Here is an 8,446-nt window from a genome sequence, read left to right on the forward strand (position 1 = left end):
TGTGCACATGCTTTAAATACATCGTTATTTTAAAGATCTCCAAATGTTTGGACATCTCAAGCAACAGAGTAATTCATTCATCCATTTAAGCTAATGACATGTTGCTTTTGATGGTTCTTGGGTGAGCGAGCAACACTCATTCCCGTGAATGGCACAGGAAGGCTTCTAATTTGATTTTCCAAAGCTGTAGTGAATCCTGGGAACAGCATATGRAAATATGCAGCCCTTCTGCCTGGTTTGCTTTTCTAAACAGTGCAATTCATTTTCATTTTGAGCTTATAGACAGACACTGAAAGGTCAGCACTTCTCCAGACACGTGTAATTTTGTTTTCCAATCCTAGCTTGGAAGTCCTCGCTTTTAGTGAACTCCTCTTTGATGATGATGAAGGAGCAGCTCCTGAASCTAGAGAGGACCTCAGCTCAACATTTCAGTTCTCTAGAGACATGCCAATTTTGGGGGACGAAGACATGAAATGAGTGAAAGATGGAGCTGCCTAGAGAAACTAAATATAAACTTTCATGTTTAAGAACAGATGAGAGGGCAAGGAAAGAAAGTACTCACTGCACACGAGGAAATATGTTTACAAGCAGTTGGAAACGATTTCACAGTGTCATTTCCAAGTCAAATGGAAGAAGAAAACAGAAATAACCAAACTCATGACCTGATGACAGCTTGGGGAGCGCTTCTCACGAGGAGGTAGAGGGGATGCCAAAGTGACATATCCTAGCTGGCAGCTTATTAAAAAGGCAAGGAGCTGATAGCAGAGCTCAGTTTCTGCCCACCCACAGGCAAGAAGCCCTCGGAGTGCATCGACAGGAGGTATCTCATCTTCTCGCATGGCTCTCCATGATGTTTTTGGCCAAGTGGGAAATCGCCATCCAGTGATSCTGGAGCTGTTGCCCTCAACAGTCGTTTGTGCTCTTGGACCAGCCTTTTTACCATTAATAAACTCTGTAGTCAGTGAAGCTTAGTTCATTGATGATGTAAAACTCAGGCAGCTTAAATTAGAGCTTTCAGTTGAGAATAGCTGTATAATAAGAGAAACTTTACTACAGCTTGACTGCCTGACTAAATCCATGGTCCCAGCACTGTCACAAACTATTATGCCAATGAAAGCTGGTGCTAGAGCATCTATCTACTCCGTTTCCACACAGTTACCCTTTTTTTTTATTGTTTCTATTTATTTTTTTGAGATATCTGAGCTTTATGAAGGAAAGCTACAAGGGATTTGCTGCAAGAAACATATAATGAATTCAAATGATTTTCTAAACTGAATGCACAAAAGCCGGCATAAAGAGCATAAAGAAATACTCCTTTCACTCTAAAGCAGATATTCACAAGTGAGCGGGTTGCTTAGATGTCCACCAGTGTTAAGACATCCGCCAGTCAWTTAAGAAATAGTGTTTTTTTGGTCACAATTTCCAGATTGTCGGGGAAAACGTTCCTCCAGAATGTACATTTTTTTTATAAACTCTTGGGAGATGGCRTTTTCTGCCTTCAAAAGCAGAATTAATTTATATGAACAACCATGAGGACCATGTTTGGGTCCCAGCACAGTGTTTGCATCTTGTGTTTTGTGCTCATAAATCCCTACATGTGGCAGAGGCCATTTGCCAAAGGGAGAAGTGATGCTCTTTCCTTCAAAGTCAAATGCTAACTCGAGCTACAATTCAGCAGAACCACRTCTAAACACAGCATGACGGACTCATCCGAAGATTTTCCCTCATAAAAGATAATTCATTTCAAAATCTATGGTTGGAAAGACCTTGCATTAGATTTTTTGGTTCAGGCTTACAATGCTGAAGGAGATCAATACAGACTCCAGAAAAGCAGTCAGTAAAAACAGATTTACAATGGAAATCTCCAGGCTTCAATCCGTTGTCTTCCAGAATTTATTTCAGCAAGAGGAAAGATGTCAATCTGAAATGGTTTGCTGAAAGGCAGATGTCCAGGTGTCTCACTACCATATATGGGTTCATTTTTCAGTGTTTAAATTTGTGAAAACCCAAGAATAGATCAGCTGTAGCAGATATGCACTTTAGCAAATTCTTATTGTGATCAATGGAATAAACTCTCCAGTCCTAAGAAATACTTGGACTTAAAAACTACAAATATTAAAATAGTACACAAGCAGAATATGGAAAGAATAATGTTCATGGATAAGKAAAAGCTATGGGATTTAGATGTTATCTTTTTTTTTGAGGAAAAAGTCACCAAAATGTATATTTTTGAGATATATTTGTAAAAGTAATTAAACTAAATCTGTTAAATCCTAAACTAAGTAGTCTCTGAAAGTCTGTGATAACTAGTGCTTTACCAATTTATTTTCTTGATTCTTGATGCATAAAAATCTGTAATTCTAACAAAGAAACAAGCTTAGATGCCCAAGGGTAAAGGATTTTGTCTTGCAAGAGCCAAATGATAAAAATAAATCGTCTAAAAGAAAGACTATATTTTTCTAMAAACTTCTAGGATTGCTAAGCACAGACCAAGAAAAGTTAGAATAACAGATACCAATAATACACAGTATCCACAAAAAATATCAGTCTGATTTCCAGAAGATGGCAAATGGTCTAACTTGACAAATTACAGTCACTTCTTTAACAACCACTCCCTACTGATATCTTAAATAATCAAGAAACYGCAAAATGAATTTAGTCATAGAATGTAGTCTCTGATACTTGGAGAGRAATAAAAGAGGACCACTTCATCTCTTTAAGATATTCTTTACTTGAGGAATTRTATCTTCCATTCTTTTTGCCCTACTAGCTTCACATGAAGGCACAATGTCAGCCTGTTCTGTAGGTTCATTCTAAGAATTAGCTTGCAAATACATTTTGCAGCTCATCTGTTTTTCTCTAGTGGTATGTGTGCACTGATTTGAGCAATTCTTTGTTTTGCAAGGGTTGATGCTTTTAGTAGCTCAGCTCTAAAGTCCCTGAATGATAACAAGGTCTTTCAGCTCGTCTCTTAGACAGCTGATTTACTTTCCCCTTCTGAAAGGAGCATGACCTTWAATACAGACTATGAATCATTTAATTTATTTCATAGTAGACACGTAAAAACAAACCATAAATTGGTTGTAAACATACATATGTACTCTGAAGTACTGATCCCTGATGCCTGGAGCTGAAGGTGTTCCAAGAATTCAAAATTTCAAAACTTTTTTTCTTCCCCTTTGAAAGTTGCAGCACAGCTTCCAGGCTCATGCAGAGAAATCAGTGTTTTTGGTTTTACACATCTCTTTTTCAGCTACTTAGCCATGCTAGTACTACTAATTAAACTGTAAAGGCTTTCACAACTGTTCTCAACGACGTGACAGGCATGTGGAGGAGGAGACGTCCCCACAACCATTTGCTTTGCGAAYTGCGAAACAGTTTCTGTATTTCATTCATCTCTGATTTATTTAAGTAAATGGTGAGGCAAACTGGGCTCCCAAAGGTCCCTCTTCTGTGAAATACTGGAGCAGTAAGAGCTGTGGCTTGGGTAAGGAATGTAAGCAGAATATATTTTCTCTCCAGCCTTCTTCCTTTGCCAAGAATAACAGAAACCTGAGGACATGGTGGGAGAACTTACTTCACTGCTCCCTTTATGTTATACAGTACTTGAATTTTTTGTGACAGGCAGACTGTATCTCCAYACTGTGCCCTTCTTTGATAGCAGTGATTTTGTAGATTCTTGAGGACAGGAGAACTGAAGGCAAGGACCAGCTTTGCTAGCACGCTGCCACCTGTACTGAATTTCTAATCAAGAGCTTAGCTCATGGTGCTGAAGGACCTCTCAAAACCTGAAGCTGAGAAAATGAGAAGCTGGGACTGTATCTGACTTCAGATGGCATGCAGCTGCCCAGAGCTATGCTCACGTTGGTCTGAGCTGTAAGCTCTGAGCTGCTTTGTCAGCTGTCATCACGATTTACATTTACAAGGTAAATTCTAACTTAGGGACTTCATATTCAATTGGTTTTATGTCACTTTTGATCATTGGCTTTCATTATACTCTCTTTCGCAAGTGCTACTGCTACCCTGATGGTGTCAGACACTGACAACTGTTCTTATCTCCTGTTAGTCTTCAGCTAAGTTGCTCTACACTGAAGTATTGAAATTTTGCAAAGAATATGTTATCTCTGGAAGATGGAAAGGATTTAGGTGGTACACATCAAGGTTTTAGGTGGTACACATCATGAAAACAGTAGGTCTTTAATTACTGCAGAGATGTTGGGGTAGGTGGATCCCAAAAAGGCTGATCATTCCTGTAAGGAACCTATAAGTCCAAATGCAGGTTCTAGAAAGTAGGAGTGCTTTCAGAATCGCTGGCTCTTGCATATATATTTATTCTGAGACCTACAAGCAAATGGAATGAGAAAAGCACAGATTACAGTTTGGGGGCTTTCAAATCTTGCCAAAAAGTTCAGCATGAAGTGCTGTTCCTATTTTATTTTATTTTTTTGTGGCAAAACTCAACCCAATCCTTCATGCCAAGCAGAGAGTCTCTGTAGAGAAGTGGGCTGTGACTCTGCTACTGAAACTTGCAATATACTACAGTAAGTATTGTATAAAAAGAGAAGTTTAGAGAAGGAAAATTGAGCATGGAAAAATTGTAGCAGAGCATTTGCAGGCACCTCTGGTCTCACAGTTAATTGTTAACTTATTTTCTTGTTGTAGAGATCCATGTGRCCATCAGTGCTGGTTTTCAATATCTGAGAATCCCAAACGTGCATCTAATTTCCCAGTATCTGATTTCTATAATTATCTTACCAGAAAAGAACATTTTCCATGTCATATTGAGGAGCCTGCAGACTACTGTGGCAAGCATCTGCTAAAATATAAGAATTCCAGCATGGTTTCATGACAAAATTATTTTTCAAAACTCTGGAATTTGTKCTGTGTGTCAAGTATGTAGACTCTTGACCCCTCTTCCTATCCAGTACCTTAGTTTTAGGTGGATCAGCATTTTATGTGATTGCTGGTGATTATAATCTACCATTTTTTTTTCTAAATTATGCTTGCCATTTACATCTTATTTTTCTTTTCTGTGCAATTCTCAAAGCTAACCTATTTGCTCCTTTTAAAAGTTTTACATATTTTTGCCTCTGTTAACTAAACGGTAATTTAAATGGGAGCTAAATCATATTTTCATTTATAAGCTGCTTTCATCAGCCATTGATCATTGAGAAGTTGATGAATGTAGAGAAACAAAACAGCATTACAAATCTTAAATATATTTTGTTCCTTAAATAAAGAAGCAATTTTAAATAATGAATCATCAAGCCTACTTGACACACCTGCACTGTGACCTSACTCATCCTCTACATTCAGTAGACTGTATTCACTTGATTTCTACCAGCTGTGAAAGGATCCTATGGCAGTTATGATGCAGACATTTGCATTGCACATACCCATGTATAGCGCAGCTCCTGTGCCTTTTCCTCAGCAAGAGATTGATTGCAAAATAGTGAGTCTCACCATCCAAGTTTTAGTGTTTTCATCTTTTCTTTCATCTTCCAGTCAAAGCATCTCCCTTCCCTACAATTGTCAGACTTTTCCTAATATGGAGGAGCTGATGGATTTGGTGTCTTTTTACAGATTTATTTTTCAATTTTTAGGAGCATAAGTGACAGAATGGAACATTTCAGAGACTTTGAAAAAGTGCACATTTTCTAGACAATGCGAGGAATGATCAGACATTTGCCCTACTAGGTGCAATGAACAGTAGCTCTCAATCTGCTATTCTTTCTTGTCTAAAAATTAAGTGAATCTCTAGACATTTCAGTCATCAGGACCTTCCTAGAGGAAGAAAATGGAACTGTATTCTAAGATACTTATGAGGACTTAAACATGCTGGTGCTTTTTTTTTTTTTTTTTTTTTTTTTTTAAATCAGAAGTTTTCCAGGCTGTCCTTTGCTAGGTATCTAACAAGATTATCTTCCAGTTCACTGAGTGTTTTTGCCAAGCCTGGCTTGTGCTGACCAACCAAATGTGTAGGCAATAACAAGCTGAATGTTCACTTAAAGCCTGATTTAAAAATGTTCAACCCATAAAACCCGTATGTGGCTTGAATAGATTGTAGGGAAAGGATAAGCAATGTTTTGTTATTCCTTGGCTTGATCTCGAGGCAGAAGGTCCACAAGACTTCAGGCTGTGTTCACTCTCCACAGTATGCGGGGTTTGGACAGCAGTATCTGCAAAGCAGTTCAGATCCATATACTTTTGAAAGAGTAGAAGACACTTGACCCTATAGAGTCAGAGGTTGACTTTATAGGGTTTGGATTGGAAAATTCAGGTAATTGCATGTTTATTCACCTTCATTAGTAGGGGTGAGCTCCACCATTACAGAGAAAGGACAAACTACAAAAGTAGAGGCACATCTCTGTTTCTGAATGGGCAGCTCAAACATAAGGAGGATGGGACATGGTATTGGCAAGAGTACAGCTTCAGAAAGGCTTAGCTACTTATTCATTTAGTGAAATGGTATGATCAGGACAGTTTAAACAAAATTTTTAATCAGTGGTTATCTCTCCTATCATCTGTCCTGACGTTGAGGAGTTATTCTCCACTCCTCCCATGTAAGATGGTGACATTTCTCATCTGATAGATGAAGTTTCTTTAACAAGTGACAGCAAGATAAGCAGTTCTCTGACAGCATTGATTAGGTGCTTTGATTCCCAGATGACTGAACTAATCTGAGGGTTGTTGTGAGTCTTTGGCATATGCAATCAGAAACTTGGAGTGATAAAAACACATTCACACGTTTACTGTTGATCTGTTCAACTTTAAATTTAGTAACCCAAAAAAGCATCATATTAACTTCTTCCTCAGGCCTAGATAAGCCTGTTTTCTGTAGACGTGTCATATTCCAACTTTTGACTGAAATCCCATAAATGAACTACTTTGCAAGCAAAAATTTGAACTCCCCAAACTTCCTCTTTGTTTTTTTACTAAAAGGAAGACCCAAAGAAAATGTAAATGCAATAGGAGAATTTTGAGGGTGGCAATTCCCTTCCTTAGTCAAAAAATATATTAGTTGAGGATTTAAGTGAAGTCAGAGAGCAATATTAACAGGGTAGAGGATATAAATTCCCAAAACAACATAACACATGAAGAAGTCATAAGGAAACTTCTTGCTTTTCTGAATCTAGAGATCAGTTTGGAACAGTGTTTAGGAATGCAAACTGCTAATAAACTACTAAATTTCTATGGTTATATCTCTTTGGAAAATTCCAGTAATTTTCAATGGCAATAGATCTATTAATTTCACTTATTAAGTATATACAACCATTTTTTTCATTGAAAACTTGAGGTTTATAAAATGATGTGGTCTATTCCACAGAAGATCTTGTTCAGGAAGACACATTCTATTACAGTGAAGAACCTATTTTTTTTTTCTTCGTTGTGAAGATAGAACGCATGTTATCYCTTTCTTAAAGTCTTACCTTAGCTAGGTCTCCTTATTCTTTCTTCAGTACCAGTTACCCCCAAAGTGCAAAGAAAAAATTAAGGGTAGGAATTAGTATTTAATCAGCTTTCAGGAGAATGGGTGYGAAGAATAATTCTGGCTGTTCCAAGGCAACTTCTTGATGTGAGATATTTCTCACCTCCTACATGAGGAAGTCTCAGTTATTGGAAAGAGAAATGTTCGTGAAGAGTAAGTGGTGAGATTGATGGCTGTCCATTAGTAGCACACATCCAAATTGTGATCGTTGTTGGCTGCACCATCTTGTCATCAACTTCCTTCACGAGAACGTTTGGCCTCCTAAAGTCTTTGGTAGTGGGGAGAAGGCTGRCTCTACAGTTGAAAATAAGAGATACAAGTTCTGCCATCAGAAAGGTCATTTCTTCAGGAGTTGATATTTTAACCAGTCCACAGTAATAGAGCCCTCTTCCCCATGTTGTTCCCCATGACTTTTTCTTTTCTTTTTTTTTTTTTTTCTTTTTTGACATTTCAGTTATGATCACAGCTTCAAAGGACATGAAAAACTCAATTGCTGCCTATAGAGTAATGAAAGTGCCTCAGAGACCAGATTTAGCCTTCTGAAAACAAATAGACAAATGAGGTGAGGAACACGGACTGACCTTTCCCTGGCTGCACAGTCTACAGAGTTTGCAGCGTTAGTATTAAAATCTGGAGCTTGCCCTTCTGCAAGGGGAAGCAACTCAGAAAAGGTGCTGGAGGCAACAGGTTGTGGGAAGGTGGCAAGTGCCTCAAATCTAAATAAGCACAGGTAACTTGTCAGAGTATTTCTATCACTTTGAACCTGCTTACTTTTCACCCCTGGAGTGAGTTGTGAAGATGTTTGTGAAGTTTTTGGAGAGAGTTGTATGTGAACTAAGAGGAAGGAAAAACTGTTGTTTTCTGGTGCAAAGAGCCTTGCTCTGCAGGTTGAACCAGGCAAAAGTCTGGAATCATTTCATGGAGCTTTGCTCTTTAGTCCCAGTGGATCATCTATAG

At 38.2% G+C, this 8,446-nt stretch overlaps 1 long non-coding RNA gene across 1 annotated transcript; it reads left to right on the forward strand.

The window, feature by feature from the left end:
* Nucleotides 1-3,860: 3,860 nt before the first annotated feature.
* Nucleotides 3,861-8,142, forward strand: LOC112955576. The gene is made up of 2 exons (XR_003250910.1): nt 3,861-3,926; nt 7,944-8,142. It is a non-coding gene; the product is annotated as an uncharacterized LOC112955576 (long non-coding RNA).
* The last annotated feature ends 304 nt before the right edge of the window (nt 8,143-8,446 follow it).

The sequence above is a fragment of the Nothoprocta perdicaria genome, unplaced genomic scaffold (genome assembly GCF_003342845.1).
Source record: "Nothoprocta perdicaria isolate Ctin4 unplaced genomic scaffold, notPer1 scaffold_58, whole genome shotgun sequence".
In the NCBI taxonomy this organism is placed as follows: domain Eukaryota; kingdom Metazoa; phylum Chordata; class Aves; order Tinamiformes; family Tinamidae; genus Nothoprocta; species Nothoprocta perdicaria.